We start from the raw sequence: 25,547 nt of genomic DNA on the forward strand, positions 1-25,547 counted from the left end.
CATTAGCCAACCGGTCTTGATGATTAACATCAAGCTCAGAGACTCTGAGCCAAGCCAAGCGGCGCATGGCCACAGAAATGGCTGTTGCTCTGGAGGTAAGCTCAAAGGTGTCGTATATAGACCTTACCATGAATTTCCGAAGCTGGAAAAGAGCTGAAGAGCACTGATGGAAAGCCTCACGATTCCCCACAGGAAGGTACTGCTCAAAGGAAGCCATGGTGGTAAGGAGATGCTTTAAATAAAATGAAAAATGAAAAGCATAGTTACCAGAACGATTAGCAAGCATCGCATTCTGGTAAAGTCGCTTACCAAATTTGTCCATGGCTTTACCCTCTCTGCCAGGAGGGACAGAAGCATAGACACTAGCTCCTAAGGACTTCTTGAGGGTGGATTCTACAAGAAGAGACTCATGAGAGAGCTGTGGTTTATCAAAACCAGGAATAGGGATTACTTTATAAAGGGAATCCAATTTGCGAGGGGCTCCCGGGATGGTAAGAGGAGTCTCCAGATTCTTGTAAAAGGTCTCCCTCAGGATGTCATGTAAAGGGAGTTTCAAGAATTCCTTTGGAGGCTGGTCAAAATCAAGAGCGTCCAAGAAAGCTTTGGACTTTTTAGACTCAGCCTCCAATGGAATGGAAAGAGATTCACACATATCTCTTAAAAAAGAAGAGAAAGAGGTGGAATCAGGTTTGGAGGAAATATCCTGCAGAACAGGCTCGTCCTCCTCTGATGAACACTCCCCTTCTGACTGAAGAGGTTCTTCAGAGTCGCCCCACAGATCAGGGTCTCGAACATGGGGACCACGGTCCCGAGACTCAGGGGTGGATGGTTCTCGGTGTCGGGATTTCTGTACCGACTTACCCGACCTCACCGACGCGGTACCGGGCGATGTTATCGGTCGCACCGGAGCCGATGTCTGTACCGATTGGTGATGAGACCTAGGCTCCGGTGCGAGGACAGGCATCGATGCCGATGAGGTCAAGTGTACCGGTACCGAAGGAGTGGATGGTGACAATACTGGCTGTTCCACGATCGGTACCGGATGCTCAGTGGGGACCGATACCGGAGGGCTCGGTGTCAGGAGAGCTGGAAGGAGTTGTTTGAGCTGTTCCTTCAGCTGTACCTGCAAGATGGCCGCAATGCGATCATCAAGGGAGGGCACCGGTACCGCTTTTTTCTTCTGCGGTACCTGCGGTGCCGCTCGACGCCCCGGAGATGAGGAGCCCGATGTCGAGGGACTCACCTCAATAGGGGCGGAGCGCTTCCGCTGGCGCCTCACGGTCGGCAGGATTGGACTCTCTGCAATGGAGACCGGAGGACGTTCCAGCGGGGAAGGCTTCTTAGCCGGCTTACCTGCATGCTGCGACGCCGACGCGGTATCGCGTGGCGTCGATGAGGTGGGTGCCGACGAAACAGGTACCGAGACCGGCGCCGAAGACGCGGGGTCGGACATGTCGGTGCCGAAAAGCAGTCTCTGCTGTATCTCTCGATTTTTGAGAGTCCGCTTTTTCAAAGTGGCACAGCGGGTGCAGGTAGAGGCCTGATGTTCCGGACCCAGACACTGAAGGCACCAGTTGTGCGGGTCTGTAAGGGAAATAGGCCGTGCACACCGCTGGCACTTCTTGAACCCGGGCTGGGGGGGCATGAACGTAAAAACGGCTTCTGCCAAATCGAAGGCCGAGGCCTCGATGATGGCAGTAGGCCCCGCCGGGTCAAATAAAGAAACTTGACAAAAACAAGAGAAATTTTTTTTTTTTTTTTTTTAAAAGAAAGAAAAACGGAAGGGCAAAAAGAACCCGAAAAAGTTTACGCGAGCGGGAAGGCGAATGAAAAAATATTTCAACAGCCGTTGAAAATGCGACTTCTTAGCTCCGCGGAAACTAAGAAACTGAGGGACCGCGCGTCGGGGTCGGGCGGGAAGGCACTCGCGCATGCGCGGTGCGGTCTCTAGAACTTTCCAAGTTCTTAGAGTGCAATCACTCTAAAAGTGTCCGTACCGGGGCTCCGTCGGTGCCGTCACCCATCAGTCAAGAATATGCTGCCTGCTTGTCCTGGGATAATCTTCTTTACTTTACGTGTCATGCTAACCCCAGTTTATGTGGGTTCTAACTTAAAGATTCTGGATAAGCGTTTGTCTTCAACTGAACCACAAGTTTCTGCCTTGCAAGGTGTTTCTACTTCAGCTGTTAAAGATTCATATAATTTGCATTATTATATTACAGATTTCTATTCCGCCATTACCTTTCGGTTCAAAGCGGATTACAAAAAGAGTTATGGAAGAAGGGTTACAATGTTAGATCAGAGAAGGTTTCCAAGAGAGGGAAAAGTAGGATCTGGGGTTAGGGAGGGGATGGTAAGAGGGGGGTTAAGCTTTATCATGGTATTAAGCTTTATTAAGGGATTTCTTGAAGAGTATCGTTTTTATTTCCTTTCTGAACTTATAAACTTGAGATGTTGGGTCAAAAAAACCTGTGTTTTGTTAACTTTCCTATGACTCATTTACTTTCATCTGAAATCTTATTAAGGAAATTCTAGGGTTACAAAATGTTGACACTTTATCCATTTTGAATTGTTATTAAACGTATTCCTCAAAAAAGGAAGCTTTCTTCTGAACAAGGGGTGTAACAGAGTTTGATTTAACTGGATTTTGGGAAGATTTAATACAAACTAGGTCCACTCTTTTGGTGATATGTTCTAATGAAAGTGATCAAGCTTTGATTATGAAAACTTCTTTTTAAAATAAGGATGCTAAATTTTTTGGAGCGAAAGTATTGATTCTTCCAGATGTGGCTAAAGCTACACACTTGAGACGTAAGGCATTTCGAGTGTTAAAACCTAGAGCTGTAACTTTGGGAGCAATATATTTTTTGACATTTCCTTGTAAATGTTTATTGAAATTTCAGGATAAGGATTTTGTATGCTTGGACCCATTGTAATAAGAACAATTTCTTAACTTACATGAAAGTCAAAAACGATGACTGATTTCAAAAGGAGTCTTTAATAATTATACCAAATATATGTTGGATTTTTGTTTAACCGAACTTTCTGAATTGCTTAATTTTAAAGTTTATAAAAATGTTAGATTTATCCAAATTTCCTAATATATTTCCTATTCCGATATCACTTTTTCTTGATGTGGGCTTGATGGAATGACTGTATTATTACTTAATAGTTTTTTATATTATTTCTTCTGGATTTCCATATCCTGTATCCTATTTGGATTTCATTTGATAAAATGTATAAGGGGGTCTTTTACTAATGCATCCATAGAATATAATGGACGCATTTAGCACGTGCTAAATCGGCTGCTGCACCTTAATAAAAGGACCCCTAAATGAGGAATATGTATAAATGAGGAATGACTATTGATTCATTGAAATGTCGGTGTTCTTTTTTTATGTTGGAATTGCTGATAAAGTGCACTATTGTGTCTCTTGATTTGTTTGACTTTTGGATCTGCTCTACTATCTTGATGTTGTCTTTGTTTCATTGCACTGCATTCTGCTTCGGGTGGGGGGTTCAAGCTGTTTACTCTTGCGTGCTGTTCCAGTTCTGTATGAGACTTGCTTTGGTCTGGGGCTATGCCCCGAGTGCTTGTTTGTACTTTATTTTGAAAACCAATAAAAACTGTTGTACCATAAATGAGGAATGACTAAACATGGCCGCGAATGCAAAAGATTAGGAAAGAAATTGTAAGCTTCTTATTTTGGCTCAAGCTTTGAGGACTTTAAATTAAGCTGTGGAATAAATGGAGGGAAATGAATTTATTTAATTTTCTATACCGTTTTCCCAGGGGAGCTCAGAACGGTTTACATGAATTTATTCAGGTACTGAAGCATGTTTCCCTGTCCCGGTGGGCTCACAATCTATCTAGTGTACCTGGGGTAATGAGGGGATTAAGTAACTTGCCCAGGGTCGCAAGGAGCAGCATGGGTTTGAACCCACAAACTCAAGGTGCTGAGGCTGTAGCTTTAACCACTGCGCCACACTGTTTGCTTCTTCTCTCCTAAGCTCTGCCCCTTCCTGACTTCCATATGGGACAGGGGTCTGGGAACGGAGGTACTTGTGCTGAGAGAATCTTCATGTTTGGCTTTTCCTGATAATAACCAAGATGAGGCGTTGAATTAACTATGACTCCCAGAGTTCTGTTTGCAGCATTTGGACCTCTCCAAGCCAGACTCTCCTGCAGAGAGATTTCAGGCTTTCATCTTCCTAATGATCCCCAGGGTTTCTAAAACAAAACTCACTATGACATTGGGGGACACCTTAGGGGTCCATTGGAGCTGCCAGTGGCTCTCTGGCATTGAAATGAGTCATTGACCTAGAAGATAAATTGACAGCACTTGGCTCTTGAGGTTATACTGTGGGCAATAATAGTGACAGCTAAGGCCGATGCTGGACAGACTTGAATGGTCTGTCCTGGAAATAGTGAGAAACAAAGGAGTGACCAAATCCAGCATGGGTGAATGGAGTTCGTTGCCAGACAGACTTGTATGATCAGTGTCCCACATGCGGTGAGAGACAGGTGAAGGTTCGACTACTCCAGTGTGTTGATCATTTTATTGTCACATAGTGTGAGTGGGGGAAGTATTTAGCTTAGGAGGGAGGGGAAGGCGACTGGTAAATTAAATAGTGTCAGCAGTACACTACGTATCTTCCCCATCGTGTTTGGCTGCCTATAAGATTGACATGGTGTTGACTTCACAATAAGCATTTAAACATGGATTACCTGGGCCTACAGAGAGTTATTGTCAAGACTCTGGTCACTTTGTTGGGCAGACTGGATGGACCGTGAGGGTCTTTTTCTGTCTTCATTTATTATGTTACTGTGTTACACCTGTGCAGAAGTTAAATGTGTTTCAGATCCAGCAGTTCCCTGGCCCTTATAACCTGAATAGGAGGCTCCTTCTTTCGCTGCTGTGGGGAGAGGAGCCATTTTGTGCCATTGTTGTGTTTGATCTAAATAAGTACATTAACAGGCTCCATCCCACCTGAGTTCTTATCTCTGTCTTCAGAGGAGGCCAAGGAAAAACTAACTACCAGGCCCAAAAGTGTAGTTTGAACATTCAAGGCCTTGGGAGTGTTTTGGGATCATACTGACTGGTAGGACGACCTCCAAAATGTCTCACCCAAATACAAGTGGCCATTTTATTGGGATAATAACATCATCAATCAATTCATTATTAAACATACATTGTTGGTACATCTTCCAATTAAATTACAATTGCTTACTCCAGCAATTAAATTACAATTGCTTCCTCCAGCAATTAAATTACAATTGCGTACTCCAGCAATGTTCCATTGGTTAGTTTTAAGTCACATGGTTTCCCTAGCAACAATAATAATTCAATTATCACATGCTACTGAATCACAAGACATCCCAGTGTGAAAAATATGTTACTGAGTCAATGTGACCTCTAGTCTGTTTTCAGGGAACTGGGGCTTCGTGCCTCGACGTCGACTGAGGCTTCCTGCCTCGACGTCGACTGAGGCTTCCTGCCTCGACGTCGACTGGGGCTTCCTGCCTCGACGTCGACTGGGGCTTCCTGCCTCGACGTCGACTGGGGCTTCCTGCCTCGACGTCGACTGGGGCTTCCTGCCTTGACGTCGACTGGGGCTTCGTGCCTCCACGTCGACTGAGGCTTCGTGCCTCGACGTCGTGTGGGGCTTGGTGCCTCGACCTCGACTGGGGCTTCGTGCCTCGACCTCGACTCCGGCTTGTGCCTCGACGTAGGATGCGGCCTGGTGCCTCGACGTCGTCTAAGGCTTTGTGCTTCGACTTTCTGCCTCGACGTCGACTGGGGCTTGGTGTCTCCAAGTCGACTGAGGCTGGGTGTCTCGACGTCGATGGATGCTTTGTACCTTTGACGTCGGCTGTGGCCGTGTGCTCCGCGTCACTTGACGCTGGTGCTTCGACTTCGCCTGAGGCTTGTGCCTCATCGTCGACTGAGGCTGGGGGCCTCATTGTCGGCTGGAGCTCTGTGCCTCGTCGTTGCCAAGGCTTCGTGTCTCGCCGTCGACTGGAGCTTTGTGACTTGATGTCACTTGGGGCTTTGTGCCCTTTGGTTGGCTGTGGCCTTGTGTCTCGATGTCGACTGTGGCTTGGTGCCGCAACGTCGCTGGGGGCTTTATACCTCAGCAGCGGCTGGGGCTTTGGGCCTCGGCGTCGATTGCGGGTTTGCGCCCTGTTATCGATGGGGGCTTAGTGCCTTGACGTCGTCTGGGGCTCTGTGCCTCGGCGTCTCCGGCTCCTGTTCGAAAGGGTCCCCCGCTTTCTCTTCGGTTCATTCCGGGCAGCCGTGACGGAATCTTGTAGTACGGAGTTTGGTTTCCTGGAGGAGACTCTCTCCCTGCTCCGGCTCTATTGCTCCTGCCATGCGTCATCTCGCTTGGCGCAGAGTGTGGCTGAGGATCTGAACCTCCAGGATCGTCTCGCCACTTTTACTTGCGTGAGTTCTGTGCTTCTTGAGGCCTCTCTTGCAGTGGCCACTAACCGCCTCTCAGAACGCGACCGGTCCTTCGCCTATCGGGATGCCTTCAGCTGAATCCCGTCTGCCTTGGTGGTTTGGACTCCTTCTCCGGAGGGGCCCTCCGGATTCCTTTCTTGTGTTATCTCGGCCTCCTTCGCAGCAGCCGTAATAGCTGCCGGGTTATGGACTCCTGGCCGTCTTTATGACTATTCTCGCATAGCCTCCGGGCTGCTCTCCTTCTGGGGATTCCTCCCCTCTCTTCGGGAGGGTTGTCTCCGTATCTGCGCACCGGGAGTATAGCCTTGCTTCTGTCGGTTGGGCATTCCCATCCTCCCATCTGCGTCTGGTCCTGGCCCTTCGTGATCTGCACTAGTTTCTAGTCCGGGAGTGGTTCAGACTCTGCCCGCCCCAGTCTCGGGAGTCCGTCGGGGCGGACCTGGACCCAGTTTGTCTGTGATCCTTCTTGTCTCGGCCTCAGGGGGAGGCCCTTGTTTGTTTATGCCGGAAGGTGGCCCCTCTGTCCTTGGCCCGCCTCCGGTCTTTTCTGCCTCGGCAGGCCGTCTGTCTGCGCTTGAGTCAGCTGGTGTCTCAGCGGTCTTCGGCCTCGGCCGAGCTGATGCTGATCCTTTTGGGATTATGGGTTCGATGTTCGCCTGGTTTCATCTTCGTGTTCCCCGCTGGACCCGAGCATCTCAGTGATGGCAGGATCGGGATCCCGCTTCCCAGCACATTGTGGTGCCTCCCTCTTTGACACGCTTGTTTCGTTGGTGGGCCACCTCTTCGTATCCCCGCATCAGAAGGTTCTGCCGATGGACTCCTCGGCATGGGCTTAGGGGTGCACCTCGACGGCCTTCGGACTCAGGGTCTTTGGTCGGGTGCGGACCGTCGCAGTCGCATCAATCTGCTGGAGCTCCGGGCCATTTATAATGCCGTGGTGGATTTTCATTATTGGTTGCAAGATTGCGGGGCCCTGGTGCGTCCCGACATCCCGGTGGCGATGTATTCTGTGACCAAGCCAGGGTGTACAGGTTCCCTGTTATTTTGCAGGGAAGCCCTTCGTCATTGGCAGGGGGCATTACACCACTACTTCTTTCTTCGGGCGGTGTATTTCCGGGGCGAGCAGCATTGTCTGGTGGACACGTTGAGTCGCCCTTTTCGGCCGCATGAATGGTCGCTCCATTCTCAGACTCTGCGGCATGTGGTTGTTCGGTGGGGAACCCCACAGGTAGTTCTGTTCGCTTCGCCCCTCACTCACTGGTTGCCTCGATATTGCTCGAGGATGTTCTCCCGGGTTCGCATCAAGGTGGATGCTTTCCTTCTCGATTGGATGGGCAGGTTCCTCTATGCGTTCCCTCCCTTTACTCTGATTCTCAGATCTTTGATGCACCTCCTGTCGGGCTGTGCCACCATGATCTTGCTGGCTCCTCTGTGGCCCTGACAGCTGTGGTTCTCCCTGCTCCTTCAGCGTGTCAGGGAGCCTCTGCTTCTTCCTATGTTTCCTTCTCTGCTGTCTCAGTGTTGAGGTTTCTGTTGCCTCCCAATCTGCAGTCTCCACACTTATCAGATTGGTTCCTCGCATCGTGCCTCCCTCCTTCTGTTTCTCTCAGTCGGTGGGGATATTCTCGAGGCTTCTCGTATGGGCTCCAGTCGGCAATGCTTTTCCCAGAAATGCTCCTAATTTGCTGCGTGGTGTGCTGAGCACTGCATGGATCCACTCTCTGCCTCCTTGCCTTCAGTGCTGGATTATCTGTTCCACTTGTCTCGGTCTGGTCTCAAATCGACATCTATCCGAGTCCACCTCTGTGCGATTGCTGCCTTTCCTCGGCCGCTGGATGGGAAGCTGCTCTCCGTCCATCCGACGGTTTCCCGCTTTCTGAAGGGTCTCTTCAATGTTCATCCTCCGCTCAAGCCCCCTCCGGTGGTTTGGGATCTTAGGGTAGTCCTAGCTCAATTGGTGAAACCTCCGTTTGAACCCATTGATAACGCTCTTTTGATCTGTTTCACCTGGCGAGTGGTATACCTGGTTGGTCTCACGTCTGTTCGTAGAGTTCGTGAGCTGCAACCTCTGGTTGCGGACCCGTCTTCTGCTGTATTTTATCAGGACACAGTGGTCCTGCGTACTCATTCCAAGTTCTTGCCCAAGAAGGTTTCGGACTTTCATCTCAATCGTTCCATTGTTCTTCCGGTCTTTTTTCCGAAGCCCCACTCTCATCCTGGCGTGGTGGCGCTTCCTGCGATTGACTGTAAGAGGGCGTTGGCTTTTTATCTTCAACGCACTCAGTCTCATCGGACGGTTCCTCAATTGTTTTTGTCCTTCGACCCTACTCGGGTGGGATGCCTAGTTTCCCAGCGCACCTCGTCCAACTGGTTGGCTACTGGTATTTCCTTTTGCTACGCTCAGGCTGGTCTCGCGCTGCATGGTCGAGTCCCGGGACATAGAGTCTGAGCGATGGCGGCTTCTGTAACTTTCCTCAGGTCAACGCCTATCGAGATTTGCAAGGCTGCCACTTGGTCTTCGGTTCATTCTTTCACCTCCCACTACTGTCTGGATACTCTGTCCAGGAGCGACGGCCGGTTTTGCGTAATCTGTTTTCTTGAATTGCCAACTTCCCTCCGTCCCTTTTTGGTTAGCTTGGAGGTCACCCACATGTGAGAATATGCTGCCTGCTTGTCCTGGGATAAAGCACAGTTACTTACCGTAATAGGTGTTATGCAGGGACAGCAGGCAGATATTCTCACAACCCGCCCGCCTCCCCAAGGTTGGCTTCTTTGCTAGCTATCTAAACTGAAGACCATGAGGAGGGGATGCGCCCTCTAGTGGATCAGGAAGGCACACACATGCGTGCTGCAGCACTAGCAAACTTGAAATCTTCAATCAAGTTTGCTTGAAAAGCTGTCCGCATCGGGGCTCCGTGGATGACGTCACCCACATGTGAGAATATCTGCCTGCTGTCCCTGGATAACACCTGTTACGGTAAGTAACTGTGCTTTATGAGTTATGAGGCTACCTGTATTAGTGAAAGATTTTTCACATTCTGAACATTTATATGGTTTTTCTCCCGTGTGGATTCTTTCATGATCTTCAAGATAAGCTTTTCGATGGAAACTTTTACCACATTCAGAACATTTATATGATTTTACTTGAGTGGATTCTTTTATGACAAATGTGTTTTCCACTCCATGCTCACCTTTCTAGGTGTAAAAACTTGGAATGACCTTATTGAAATGACTAGGACGGAACCTAACTGCACCCTATTCCGGAAGAAACTGAAAACTAATCTATTTGACACTTAATCACCTGTATCCTCTCCTCCCTTCTCCCCCCTCTCCCTCCCCCATTCTCCTCTTCACTTCTCCTCCCCCTTCTCTTTCCTCAACCCCTCTTTAAGTCACCTTGAGCCTACCTAGGTATGAGCGATGCAAATAGAAGATTAAATTCATTTTTCTCCCATATGGATTCTTTTATGATTTATAAGGTTACTTGTTTTATTAAAGGATTTTCCACATTCAGAACATTTATATCATTTTTCTCCATCTTCAAGATGATCTTTTTGATTGAAACTTTTACCATATTCAGAACATTTATTTTGGTTTTCTCCAAAGTGGATTCTTTTATGAATGTTGAGGCTACTTGTATTTTTGAATGATTTTTCACATTCTGAACATTTATATGGTTTTTCTCCCATGTGGATTCTTTCATGATCTTCAAGATGATCTTTTCGATTGAACCCTTTACCACTTTCAGAACATTTATATTGTTTTTTACCAGGGTGGATTCTTTTATGAATTGTGAAGCTCCCTCAATTATTGTAAGATTTTCCACATTCAGAAAATTGATGAGGTTTTTCTCCCTTGTGGATTCTTTTATGAATTGTGAGGCCCCTCTATTATTTTATGAATTCTGAGGCTACTTGTGTTAGTGAAGGATTTTCCACATTCAGAACATTTGTATGGTTTTCTCCAGAGTGGATTTTTTTATGAATTCTGAGGCTACTTGTATTATTGAAGGCTTTTCCACATTTAGAACATTTAAAAGGTTTTTCTCCAGAGTGAATTCTTTCATGATCTGTGAGATTATGTTTTCGTTTGAAGCTTTTATCACATTCAGAACATTTATATGGTTTTTCTCCAGAGTGGATTCTTTTATGAATTTTGAAGCTCCATCTATTAGTGAAAGATTTTCCACATTCAGAACATTTATATGGTTTTTCTCCAGAGTGAATTCTTTCATGAACTGTGAGATTATATTTTTGATTGAAGCTTTTATCACATTCAGAACATTTATATGGTTTTTCTCCCGTGTGGATTCTTTCATGAGATATGAGGCTACTTGTATAGTTGAAGGATTTTCCACATTCAGAACATTTATATGGGTTTTCTCCCGTGTGGATTCTTTTATGAATTATAAGACTACTTGTTTTAGTGAAAGATTTTCCACATTCAGAACATTTATATGGTTTTTCTCCCTTGTGGATTCGTTTATGAGTTATGAGGTTACTTGTTTTATTGAAGGATTTTCCACATTCAGAACATTTATATGGTTTTTCCCCCGTGTGGATTCTTTTATGAGTGTTGAGGCTACTTCTATGTTTGAAGGATTTTCCACATTCAGAACATGTATATGGTTTTTCTCCTGTGTGGATTCTTTCATGAACATGAAGATTAGCTTTTTGATTGAAACTTTTACCACATTCAGAACATTGATATGGTTTTTCTCCAGAGTGGATTTTTTCATGAGTTCTGAGAGTACTTGTATTAGTGAAGGATTTTCCACATTCAGAACATTTATATGGTTTTGCTCCTGTGTGGATTGTTTCGTGAGTTATGAGTTTGTATTTAGTAATGAAACCTTTACCACATTCAGAACATTTATATGGTTTTTCTCCCGTGTGAATTCTTTCATGAGTTATGAGGTTACTTGTTTTATAGAAGGATTTTCCACATTCAGAACATTTATATGGTTTTTCTCCAGAGTGGATTCTTTTATGAGTGTTAAGGCTACTTCTGTTATTGAAGGAGTTTCCACATTCAGAACATTTATATGTTTTTTCTCCAGAGTGGATTCTTTTATGAGTGTTGAGGCTACTTCTGTTATTGAAGGATTTTCCACATTCAGAACATTTATATGGTTTTGCTCCTGTGTGGATTGTTTCGTGAGTTCTGAGTTTGTATTTAGTAATGAAACCTTTACCACATTCAGAACATTTATATGGTTTTGCTCCTGTGTGGATTGATTCATGAGTTCCGAGTTTGTATTTAGTAATGAAACCTTTACCACATTCAGAACATTTATATGGTTTTTCTCCTGTGTGGATTGTTTCATGAGTTCTGAGTTTGTATTTAGTAATGAAATCTTTACCACATTCAGAACATTTATATGGTTTTTCTCCCGTGTGAATTCTTTTATGACTGTTGAGGCTACTTCTGTTATTGAAGGATTTTCCACATTCAGAACATTTATATGGTTTTGCTCCTGTGTGGATTGTTTCGTGAGTTCTGAGTTTGTATTTAGTAATGAAACCTTTACCACATTCAGAACATTTATATGGTTTTTCTCCCGTGTGAATTCTTTTATGAGTTATGAGGTTACTTGTTTTATAGAAGGATTTTCCACATTCAGAACATTTATATGGTTTTTCTCCAGAGTGGATTCTTTTATGAGTGTTGAAGCTACTTCTGTTATTGAAGGCTTTTCCACATTCAGAACATTTATATGGTTTTTCTCCCGTGTGAATTATTTTATGAGTTATAAGGTTCCTTTTTTTATAGAAGGATTTTCCACATTCAGAACATTTATATGGTTTTTCTCCTGTGCTGATTCTTTCATGAGGTATAATATTACTTTTTTGATTGAAGCTGTTATAATACTCAGAACATTTAAATAGCTTTGCTCCCTTGGGGTTCATTTGATGCTTTTGTGTCTTGCTAATACTTATTAATTCATGTTTTCTCAGTTCAAATACCTGACTGAAGTTTGACTTCCCAGTGAACATTTCCTTGCTTGTAGTGCTCTGACAAAGTTTCTGTCTGCTAATTCTCTCACTTTGTCTGAAATTTGGGCAGTTGGTGGCATTTCTCTTTTGCTCAGTACATACATTTGAACTCTCTCCTTTTGGGGTCTTTTCTTTCATGCTAGGTGGTCTTATACCACTAATACCTTCTGGGCTATCTCTTGAAGGGTCTTTGTGTGTCCGTTCCTCCCTCTGCTGCCCATAACATACTCTCATTCTCTTATTCCCAAATCCATCATCTGTTGGTTAAAAATGAAAGTATATGCGTAAATTATACAGCTATTAGTAACACATATATAAGCAAATATCTCCAAAGATATCTTTAAAGTCATTTTGTAGACAGGTGAGCGATGGCACAAGAAAAGATATAAACAGACCATCCGGATCTCATTTGCTGGTTCTGAACATCTCATCCTCCCCTCCAATATCTGCAATGATTCCCTTTACTCTGATTATACTCACTAACCAAAATCTCATTACATAGCAATTCTTGGCTTACCACTCTTCATATCAGCATCCTCCTCTCCTCCCTCCAGTTGGTCACTGGCAGGATCCTCTTCAATTTTCAGAATCTCTCCTGTGGGGTCAGCAGGGTTACTTTGGCAGCCTATAATAAGAATAGAAAATCACTTCAAGATTTAAAAGAAAAGTGAAAACTTGGCTAAAACTGAGATGATGGGACTTTTATGACTTTTGAAAATGTAAGAGGAGATAAGGATCCTTAGTTCAGAGAATGCCTCCATTCCATTAATACCATGTTGTCATTCTGCCCCACTCACACCCTCTACTGCTATCAGTGTGGTCCTTCCTATAGCTTTCCCTCCTGGAGTCACCAATTTGGCCATCTTTCCTCATTCCTTCTGTTGATCCCTTCTACTACAAAGAATATTCAAGGTAAGTACCTAATATTCCCATCTAGTGCAAAGGGCGTACGAGTCTGTACCAGTGGGATGTACCAAAGCAGTCCCTCAAGATTAGGGTGGGACACATAAGCCTGCTGCGTCCATTCAAGCTGCCACGTCCACTCTGGAAAATTTGGATGAAATTATGAAGCAGGGACCAAGTAGCCACTTCTCTGGTGGAGTGTGCCTGCAAAGAAACCGGATGCTGCTTGCCACATCCGATGTATGCTGAGGAAATAGCTGCATGAATCCACCTGGAAATAGTGGCCTTCGAAATCAAATGGCTAGGATTAGTCAACATGAAAAGATGATCTGTAATGCGAAAGGCATTTGTTTCCTCCAGATTACGGAGCAGAACCCTGTGGACATCCAGTTGAGCAAAGGCCTCTTCCTACATCTTTGAATCTGTTGGATTAAATGCTGGCAGCCGAACTTCCTGATTCATATGGAAGGCAGAAACCACTTGAGCAGGAAAGAAGGCACTGTGCGCAAGGAGAATCGAAGGAAGCGCTCCCTACACAAGAGAGCCTGAAGCTCTGAAACCCTCCTCGTCAAGGAGCTAGCTACAAGAAAAAACATCTCGACCATGAGATCCATAAGCGAAGCATCCTACAAAGGCTCATAAGGGGTTTTGCTCATGGAATCCAGGACAAGGTCAAAATTCCATTCTGGAACAGGCGGCCGCAACCTCACAGCCCTTTCTCAGGGCTCTCATAGAATTTAGGGAAGTTCTGGTGGCTCCGCTGACTGACCTTTTCAATGCTTCTCTACGTTTGGGAGTGGTACCGAAGGTCTGGAGAAGGGCGGATGTGGTCTCTCCACAATAGGGAATTACAAGTCAGTACGTCTGACTTCTGTGGTAAGCAAATTAATGGAAACGCTTTTAAAACACAGAATGATGAAGTTTCTGGAATCTGGTGGATTACAGGACCAGAGGCAACATGGATTCACTAGAGGTAGGTTTTGTCAGACAAATCTGATCAATTTCTTTTACTGGGCTACCAGAGAAATTGATAGAGGGAGTGTGTTAGATGTAGTGTATTTAGATTTTAGCAAAATCAGTGTTCAACCCAGACGTCTCGTAAATAAACTGAGTGCCGGCGGGATGGGCCCCAAAGTGGCAGGCTGTGTTAGGAACTGGTTGAGTGGAAGACAGAGGGTAGTGGTCAATGGAGATCGCTCTGAGGAAAGGGATGTTACCAGTGGTGTGTCTCAAGGTTCTGTTCTTTTTAACATTTTTATAAGCGATATTGCTGAAGGGCTGTCAGGTAAGATTTTCCTCTTTGCGGATGATACCAAAATCTGCAATAGAATAGAGTAGTCACCCCAGATGGTATGAATAACATGAAGTAAAACCTAGCGAAGGGGGGAGGAAGTGACATCACAGCCCATGCTGGACCTGGCCCTATTTTGCAATAATTAGCGTCTTACCTCATTTCTCCCCATCCGGCGAGAGAGCAGCCTCCATTTCAATAGTGGTGCTTTCAGGGAGTATGCACAGCAGGACCGCGGTTTGGTCAGAATTGACCATTTTGCCTATCAACCTTCACCCACGCTGAATTGTCCAGCAAAGATTGTGAATGTGCAGGGAGACCCATCATCTGGGTCGCAGCCCAGTGCAGGATCACAGCCTTTAATTTTGGCGATGTCAGATCCAATTCTGGAATTTTGACAACTTCGAGGAAATCAAAACTGATATAAAAGCAGTTTGATCGGAACTAACTACTCTCTCAGCAGACCTATGAGGAGAAATAGTGGAACTGAGCGGCCACGTGGCGGAATCAGAGAACTGACTTGAGAAGCATCAAGATACGATTACCGCTTTGGAGACCTCTTGGCATGAATGTAAGACCACCAATTCATATTTTATGGATAAAATTGAAGACCTGGAAAATAGGTCTCAAAGTAACAATGTGCGAATCCAGGGGTTACCAGAGCTATCTGAATATAACAATTGTGAGCTTACTACTCAGAGACTAGTGAGTGTGCTCTTAGCTGAATCGTCCAAACCACTGGTGCCTGAGAGAATATCGAGTATGCGGGCTCATTATACCCTGGGTCGATTACGCATGAATGTCCCATGGGATAGTGTGGTATGTTTTTCTGAATTTAAGCTGAAGGAGTTTATTTTATCAATTGCACGCAAAGTAGAAGCCTTTACATGGGACACATACCCTATTCAGTTCTTTCAGGATCTGGCTGCTACCACAGTATGCTGCAGGAGTGACCTGCGGCCTTGCACGCATCTACTGGCTGACAGGGGTATCAAATATAAATGGCAATACCCCTTTGCACTAACTTTCCACTGAGAGGGTAAATTGCAGTGGTTGTGCACTTTGCAGGAGGCATTGAAACTGTTTCCAGAACTGGCGACATCTACATTGAACCTTGCTATAGTGGCGGGGACTGTCTCTAAGATGCCTGTTTCCGCATTGGCTTGCCTGAAATGGCAGAGTGTCCCGTAGAAGGGACACCTTACGTGACAGTCCTCAGCTGCTCATCTTTAAACATCTCTGTTATTTCTGACAATTGCATAGACTGCAGTTGACACTTGCAATATATGAAACTAAATCACAGCTTACAGCTTACTCCTTGATATGCTGTCCTCATTATGAATCTGTGAATCTGTCCTCTCCTGGTTTGCCTCCTACATTTCCCAACGCACCTTTAGTGTATGTGTTGGTGGATCCTCTTCTTCCACTACCCCGATAATGGTTGGTGTACTCCAGGGTTCTATCTTAGGACCTCTTCTCTCTCTATACCTCTTTCCTAGGTGCCCTGATCTAAACTAAACCTTAAATTTGTATACCGTATCATCTCCATAAAGATAGAGCTCGGCACGGTATACAGGTAAATTTAATGAGGGAAGGACATAATAAGAAATTAGAGGATATGAAGAGGATAGCTAGCTTTACATTTTAAATAGATAGCTATATGTTTTGGAGAAAAGCCAGGTTTTCAGATGCTTTCGGAATAATTGGAATGAGCCTAGGTTCCGCAGCGGGGCAGGGAAGTTATTCCAAAGCTCAGTGAATTTGAAGAAAAGGGATTTCCCTAATTTACCTACACACATGACGCCTTTTAACAAGGGGAAAGATAGTTAGAGTTTGTGGGTGGATCTGGTAGTGTCAGGTCTCGAAGAATTCCAGGATAGTGGAATTAGGGGAAGAAGAATGCCATGTAGGATCTTGAATATTAGTATTTGCATCTAAGTGAAAATTTAGAAATACTCCACAAAACTAGCAAGGATTTGATTATAAAGGAATTGTTGGCTCACCGCTCTTGGTATCAGTATCCTCAACTACTCCCTCTAGGTGGTCACTGTCGGGATCCTCTTCCATTTTCAGATTCTCTATTGTATTCTCAGCAGTGTAACTTTGGCTGCCTGGAAAAAATGGAAAAATAGCTTCAGGTTTAAAGGAGAGATTACAACCTAAGAAAAGTAATATTTTGCTAATATTGAGATGAGCTCTGAAAATTCAAGTGTCCTGGTGGAAGGAGTTAAGGAAAATGAACCGTGGCATTCAACACAAATAGGATGAGAGACAGAAGGTGTTGAAAGAAGAGGAAGAGAAAGGAGAGAAACATGGGAAAAGGGTGAGGGAGAAAAAGAAAAAGAGAAGATATACCCCCCTGAATAAAACATTTAAATAAAAAAAAAAAAATAGAAAATCAGACCTGACAATGAAAGGAGAAAAGTAAAAATAAGGAAACTAGAACACACATATAATTAAAGGAGGGACTGTGATGATAACACCTCGTTCTCATTGTGCCAGATCCAGAGGAGGAATCTTTCTTATAGGAAAAGTTTGTATCTCGTCATTACTAGTTTTAATTCAAACTCCATCACCTGTTTCATGAAGTTCCTCACATGAGTCTGTGGTGGTCAGATTTTCTGTTTCCTCAGATCCTGGAGGGTCAGTCCTGAATCCCTCTTGCTCAAACCGGATTAAAATCTCAGGCTTGATACTGTTGGAGCCTATTACGGGATGATAGTTTTCATTAGTACAATATGTTTAAAAAAATATTACCCCAGACCCCGATTATCTTATTACTGAAGTGGGCAAGTCCTTTCCTCAAGAGCTACAAACAGCTCTGGTCATCAGGAGGTTTGTTTTATTTCTTTTTACACAGATTGATTGATTTAGAAGCATTTACATTTGCCACCTTCTGTTGCCTGACATCACCAACTGGAGATCTGCTAAAGTGTTCGGATTTAATGAGACGGGGCTGGAGAGGTCGTCAGCCCCCAGTAAGTTCATTTATTCTTGATATACGACTACTACTATTGTACACAGCACTGTACAAAGTCACAAAGAAGAAGACAGTCCCTGCTACAGCTGAATCTGCAAAACATCTCACGGGCTTACAATTAAAATATTGAATTACAATCATAATAATGAGCAACTGGGTAGTGGACTGAACAACACCACTACCCGGTTTAATTCTGGGACCCCCCACGACTGGCTCTGGGATAGTGCTACAGCCGTCAGAGGAGATATTCAGGGGCATTTTCTGGGTCAGGGCCCCTGAATATCTCCCCCTGGGAACTTTTAGGGCTCCTTTTACTAAGGTGCGCTAGCGTTTTTAGCGCATACACAAAATTAGCGCTCGCTAAACCGCGCGGTACGCTGCTAGAATAATGCCAGCTCAATGCTGGCATTAAGGTCTAGCGCGCGGAGCAATTTAGCCTGCACTATTCCTCGCGTTAAGGCCCTAACGCATCTTAGTGTAGGCATTTGGACTAGGCATCTACTTTCTATAGAATCGCGTTTTTCGAGTTAGGCACCTAACTTTCAATTAAGTCCAATTAAGATCGATTGTGAGGTGCTGAGTGCCAGTATCAGCACTGATTAAGCCTAGAGATCAATTAAAAGTAGGCGGAGTTTATAGAATCAGGGCCAAATCAGTCAATTAATTAGAACGTTCTTCCCTGCTGTCTCTTATGGGACTGTGTTTCGTACAGACATTTATTATATTTCTGTTATGTGATTCTTCTACAGCAGTTAAATGTGTGTATTTCAGATCCTATTTAATGTTACTCTTATCACTAGGTTTCAATTCACCATTTCCAAGTTTACCTCATTGACTGTATATATTCGGTCATTTTACTATTGTTATGCTGTTAACCAAATTGTGTTATGTTAAATTGTACCTCCTGTACACAGCCTCAGATGAATCTCTTCATAAAGGTGGATAATAAATCCCAATAGATCCCTAAATAATCTAAAGCAGTATTGTAAACTGCATTATGTACTGTGATTTGCACTGATCCACCTTCAATAAAACTCTCCATGCCTAAGTCAAAATGCACCACGTTCATCGGTCAGGTTCCCCCTTGTAACAATGGAGAAGCCTCTCCACCACCAACCCTTTCTCATCCCCTTTACATTCTAGTTTAAGGGTCTTATAGACCTGATCCCACCCCCAGGACACCCACCTCCTCTGCCTTTGTGGGCACTTTACTTCATCAAAATAGGGGAACGGACAGCGGTATAGTAAGTTTTCAATGAACTTGGAAATTTGGAAGGAGAAGAGGATGATGGCCTCTCACCACCACCAAGTTCCTCAATGGTCTCGGCTGACCTTAGTAAAGCTGTGCAGGAGGAATTTGATACTTACTCGGTACAGAAAAGTGAGTCTGTTCAGATGTCTCTGATTCATGAGGATCTATGAAGGGGAGATCCTCCTCTTGTTTAACGCTCAGCGAGAAAACGGATGTTACAATCGGAAACACTGTTAAAAGAAAACATATCTCGGATTCACCAAGAATCTGATACTAATAAATTAGGAAATAGATTTTAAGTCTGTATTGGGACCTTTTATTAAAGTTTAGTGCATGCTAGTGGAATTAGCATGTGCTAAATACTAAGAAGCAGTGGCGTACCTAGCATATGTGACACCCGGGACCCATCATTTTTTGGCACTCCCCCCCCCCCCATCTGTACGAAAAACATGATTTTTAGTAACAAGCCACACGTCACACATGAGTACCTAGGAAAAAGCAGCATCTTACATATTGCAGTGAGCAGTACATCAATACACCTGTTGTAAAACTAAACAAGTCAGACCAGCACAGATCAATCCTACACCGTCAATCCTAACAGAAAACCATGTCTTTCGAACACACAAAACACAGAAAATACCTTCACCTAGTATGGAATATGTCATCACAAACTAACCCCTCCCTCTTTTACAAAACTGTAGTGTGGATTTTAGCCACGGTGGTAACAGCTCTGACGCTCATAGAATTCTAAGCATCAGAGTTGCTACCACCACAGCTGGCGCTAAAAAACGCTCCACAGTTTTGTAAAAGGGGGGATAAAATAGAAATACATAGACAAAGGTTAAATTAAATCAGCAAGAAGCTGGACTCTGCATACAATGCAACACCACAGAAACAGTGACACATGTCTCCTAAAGCAATAAATAAATAGAAAATTTTTGTTCTACCTTTGTCTTCTCTGGTTTCTGCTTTCCTCATCTCTCTGCCCCTATATGGCATCTTCTCTCCTTCTATGCCCCTTCCAGAAATGTATGTCTTCTCCTTCCATCCCCATTGGTCTGGCATCTCTCTCCTCTCCTTCCCTCTCCCACACCTCTCTTCTGCAATCTCTTTCTTCCCTCATTTTCCTTTTCTATTTATTTTCTGCATCCATCTAGATTACGTTCTTACTACCCTCTCATCAATTTCCTTTTTTACTGTCTACCTATAGCTCGCCACCTCTTTCCCTCACCCCCAGTATTTCCCTAACTCAATCCTTTTCCCCCATCATGTGCCCTCCTTTTATTTATCCCCTCCTTCCATCCTCTGCCCTCTTCTCTCTCCCTTTTCTCCACTTTCATCTGCCCCTTCTCTCTCTTTCCCCCCACTTCCATCATCTGCCCTCTTCTCTCTCCCCCTTCTCTCCCCTTCCATCATCTGCCCCTTCTCTCTCTTTCCCCCATCCTTCCATCATCTGCCCTCTTCTCTCTCCCTACTTCCATCATCTGCCCCTTCTCTCTTTCCCCCACTTCCAACATCTGCCCTCTTCTCTCTCCCCCTTCTCTCCTCTTCCATCATCTGCCCCTTCTCTCTCTCTCTCCCCATTTCCATCATCTGCTTTCTTCTCTCCCCTTCCATCATCTGCCCCTTCTCTCTCCCCCCATTTCCATCATCTACCTTCTTCTCTCTACCCTTCTATCATCTGCCCCTTCTCTCTCTTCCCCCCCTGCCCTCTTCTCTCTCCCCACTTTCATCATCTGCCCCTTCTCTCTCTTTCCCCCTCACTTCCATCATCTGTCCCCTTCTCTCAATCTCTCCATCCACCACAGGCCCATCTTTCTCCCTTACCTTTCCGATTTTGGCAACAAGATCGGCAAGGCCCCCCCCCACGACGGCACTGAGCGGTGTCGGTGCCCCCCCCCCCCGCGACAGCACTCAGCGGCATCGGCGCCCCCCATGCCCTGCGACAGCACTCAAGTTCGGCCTCCTTCTCCCGGCATCAGCAGAACTTCAGATCGGCAATAGGTGCTCAGTCAAAAGCTTCCCCTGACTGAACTGCCTGGGCGGAAACAGGAAGCTGAGTCAGGGGAAGCTTTTGATTGAGCACCTGTTGCCGATCTGAAGTTCTGCTGATCCTGGGAGAAGGAGGCCAAACTTGTGTGCTGTCGCGGGGCAGGGGGGGTGCCGATGCCGCTGAGTGCTGTCGCAGCCCAGGAACTTTCCTGACCTGTCTGGCTGTGCACCCCACCTAAGGCTGCACCCGGGGCGGACCTCCACCCCCCCTTGGTATGCCACTGCTAAGAAGCCCACACATATAAAATGAGCTTCTAAGGATTCAGCATCCATCACTTCCATTAGCACCCTCTAAGCTTAAGTAAAGGGCCCCTAAATGTTTAATGTCAATCGTGCTCTGAAAATGCAAAGCCTGCTTACTCTTGGTGGGCTCATTTGGGTTTCCTTTTTCCTCCATTTCACAGTGTTGTAGAAAATATTTCTCCTCATCTTTTTTAATCCTGAATATAATATCAGGATTAACGATTAAATAACCTGTTAATAAGAAATAGGAAAATGATATTTACATTATATTTGTAGAATCCCATCTACTTCCATGTGTGTCTGTGTCTCTGTAGCAATTTTGAGTTGAAAGACCTTAAACTAGAGGCTTCTTACATTGACTCCTATTAGATATGGGATGGCATCAGAAGCCAGGTTCTAAATTTAAGATGATGATGGGACCCAATACCTGGGATTTCTCCAGGGTTCAGAAAATAACAGCACCTATTCCATAGCGTACCTGTGATAGATGATAAAGAAGGTGTATTCACCTCGTGAGATGAGGATGTCATGAATCTCCTTGATGACCTTCTTGTACAGCTCTTTCTGCCATTCTCCCAGAATGTCCCACTCCATCTCCAAGAAATAAGCAGCGACATCCTTGAATGTGATGGATGTCTGGAAAGCAGACAGGACACAGTCAGTCAGTTTCCTTATCATCAAATCATCTGACTATGGCGGTATAGAAGAATAAAGTTATTATTATTATTATAGAAGACTTTGTTTTATAACTTCTATCAGTAAGATCAGATCTCTGGTACATTATAGTATGAATACAGTTCTTAGACAAAGTCTGTAAATCTCTCATGTTGGCTGATTTAGTAGTTGGAAGAAGGTAGTTGGTTTTGGTCAAAGGAACTTCAGCAAAAGTTAAAGAGAAGGAAAAGAGAGAAGCAAGTAGGTTGATATCTGAAGGTAGGAAAGTGCAGAAGAGTTCTGGGGTCAGTCTGTCTGTCTGTGTTGTTGCTACTAACAGTCTGTAATCTGTTTAGAAAGGATAGAGATGGCAGAGAAAGGAAGGATGAATACTGCATATAGTTGAACATAAACTTAGATATTTGGGCCAAAGAAATGACCGAAAAATGGGGGTCTCGGTTTATATTTGAGTGTTCTCCCTGGGCCCACTTTAAGCCCTGCTGGTCCAGTGGCAAGTCCGGAGCAAGAGCGATCCTCCTTGCTCCTGCCCCATGCAGTCCCACTATTCAAAATGGCCGACGCGAGTTCCCACAGTGGATACTATGTTTATTTACTACCTTTTCATGAAGAGATTCACCCCAAATGGTTTACAATACATTGAATAGTAATGAGGAAGTCATAGGTATTTTGCCTCTCTGTCCCTGCAGGCTCACAATCTAACTTTGGTACTTGGGGCAATGGAGAGATTAAGTGACTTGCCCAGTCACAAGGACAGGCTGGGATTGAACTCACAACCTCAGGGTGCTGAGGCAGCAGTTGTAACCTTCTTTTCAGTTAAAAGTTTACCTCAGTTTACATTTGGATGGTCCCCTTGTTTTACCCAGCAGTAGGGTAGAGATCCTCAGAATTTACTCCTTTAGGCGAGCTGTGAGCCAGGACCAGACATTTGCTGGTAGGCCAGAGAAAGTATTCTTCTCAATAATGCCAGACTATACAGATGGTTTTAGTGAACAAAACTTTAAATTTATTCCATCTCTCTAGAACCAAAGAGAGGCTCTTCTAGAACAGCAAGTTGCAGGACAAAACAACAAACTATTTACATATTCAAGTATATTAAAGATGGCATGTTGTTTTAATATCTCGTAATTGTGCGATCCCCTGTGCTGATAGGAATCTGATCTATTGGTGGACATAGCCCAAAAGACATTCTTCCGCAGGCAGGAGTGTAAGAAATCGCTGTTGATGTCAGTCATATATTGATGTGAATCCACCAGAGAGATCCAAGCCCTGCCTGAGGTCTTATGCACTGCACATTTCTAGACATTGCAAGCTGTTTCCTGTTCAGTAACAATGCATGTCAGGTTTCATTGACCTATACTAAGAGGCAGGAACTCCAGTCCAGAGCTGCTGTTATCCATTTTTCTAATCCACCTTTAACACATAGGTAGCCCTAAAATAGAGACTGCTAATGTTCTTTGCTTAGGCTGGGGAGATTCATGCACCCAATCTCATATCCTTTGGGATATGAATTTACCTCCAGGCTACATTAGCATATATGGTAGATCTTTGCAAGCAGTAATGCAGCAAGGAAATCCCACATCCTCTGCTGCATACAGTAAATGCACTCTAGTAGACCCCAGTCCTGAGCAGGGCCAGATTAATGAATAGGCCCAGTAGGCATGTGCCTAGGGCCCGAAACTGTGAGGGGAGCCCGCTGAAGGAGTTCGACTCACCTTGCCATTTTTTATAAACAGCAATGGCCTCGCCCCATCGACAGCAACAGACCCCCCCACCATCAAAGGCAACAGACCTCCCGGCATCAATGTTAACGGGCCCCCCTCCATTGACGGCAATGTGGCCGGCTCTATTACAGGAAGGTCCCGCGATGACTGCGTCTGCTGGTCCATCCCCCTCCGATGTCACGTACTTGCTCCAGAAGAAGTGACGTCAAAGGGGGATCGACCGGCAGATACAGTCATCGCGGGACCTTCCTGTAACAGAACCAGTCACGTTACAGTTGATGCTGGGGGCCCTTTGCCGTTGATGTGTGTGTGTGGGGGGGTGTTGGCGTAACCAGCTGTTCTATTTCTGTTTTTGGGCTGCCTTTTGCAAAGGAGCTCAGAGGGCAGAGCCAGCAGCTGCAATATTTGGAGGGAGAGAGAAAGGAGCATGGAAGTGTGGTGGAGCGAGAGAAAGGGGGCAGGGTAGTATGGAAGGGTTGTGAGAAGGATGGTATGGAAGGGTGGTTGAGGAAGAGAAAGGGGGCAGGTGGTATGGAAGGGTGGTGGGAAGGATGGTGGAGGGAGAGAAAGAGGGCAGGGTAGTATGGAAGGGTGGTGGGAAGGATTCTTTGGAAGGGTGGTGGAGGGAGAGAAAAGGGGCAGAGTGGTATGGAAGGGTGGTGGAGGGAGAGAAAGGAGACAGATGCTGATGGAAGTGGGGGGAAGGGAAAGGATAGAGAAATAATGGGGAAGGATACCAGATGGAATTGGGTTGGAGGGAAAGAAAGGGGGCAGATGCTGAGGGAAGTGGAGGAAGGGAGAGGAGAGAGTGAAATGCCAGACCAAGGGTGTGTAGGAGAGGGAAGGGAAGGAGAGAAGAATGATGCCAGACCATTGGAGGAGGAAAGGGAAGAAGATGGATGCCACACCAATGAGGGGGGAGGGAGCAAGAGATGAAAGGGAGAAGCAGACAATTTCTGGAAGAGGCATAGAAAGAGAGCAGATGCCATATGGATGAGGCAGAGAGAGGGCAGACAGTGGATAGAAGGAAGAGAATGATGAGAAGATGAGGAATGCAGAAACCAAACAAAGATAGGAAAAAATTTCTATTTGTTTTAGTTCTTTTTGCTTTAGGATAAAGTATTATTGTAGCTGTGTTGATAATCGTTTATTAATAGAAAATGAAAAAAAAAGTGATCCTGTTTATTGGACTAATTTAAATACATTTTTTACTAATTCAGAGACCATAACTCCTTTCTTCAAGTCAGGACAGGGAAACTGTAACAGCAGTATAGTTTACTTACCTGAAGAAAAAGGTTTTAACCTCTGAAAGCTAAGTGAGAAAAATAAATAAATAAAAGAAATAAAGTGGAAATAAAGAAGTAAATAAAATGGGTAACTAAATGGGGGTGGGGCATGGTGGGGTAGAGCGAGGGGGGGGCCCTCTACGAATTAATCCTGCCCTGGTCTTGAGCCTACCATCTATTCTTCCGATCTCATAAACCCCATTATACAGACTACTGTAATCTACCTCCAACAGGTTAGTCTTCCCTCCAAAACAGATAGTACATAAGTACATAAGTAGTCGCCTCCGCCGGGGCAGACCAGAGGTCCATCCAGCCCAGCGGTCCGCTCACGCGGCGGCCCATCAGGCATATTGCCTGGTCAGCGGTCCCTGACTAATTTTATTGCCTACCTCTACACTTATCTCTAAACCTTCCACTGCTCTTATCTGTACCCCTCAATCCCTTTGTCTTCCAGGAACCTATCCAGGTCATCCTTGAAACCCTGTACTGTGCTATTTCTTATCACGGCCTCCGGAAGGGTGTTCCATGTGTCCACCACCCTCTGTGTGAAAAAGTACTTCCTTGCGTTTGTTTTAAACCTGTCCCCCTTCAATTTCATCGAGTGACCCCTTGTTCTTGTGGTTTCTTTCAAATTGAAAAATCTGTCTTTGTCAACCTTTTCGATGCCCCTCAGGATCTTGA

At 44.9% G+C, this 25,547-nt stretch overlaps 1 pseudogene; it reads right to left on the minus strand.

Moving 5' to 3' along the window:
* Positions 1-9,841: 9,841 nt before the first annotated feature.
* LOC117367670 overlaps positions 9,842-25,547 on the minus strand; it is a 92,361-nt pseudogene continuing 76,655 nt past the window's right edge.

The sequence above is a fragment of the Geotrypetes seraphini genome, chromosome 10 (assembly GCF_902459505.1).
Source record: "Geotrypetes seraphini chromosome 10, aGeoSer1.1, whole genome shotgun sequence".
Lineage (NCBI taxonomy): Eukaryota > Metazoa > Chordata > Amphibia > Gymnophiona > Dermophiidae > Geotrypetes > Geotrypetes seraphini.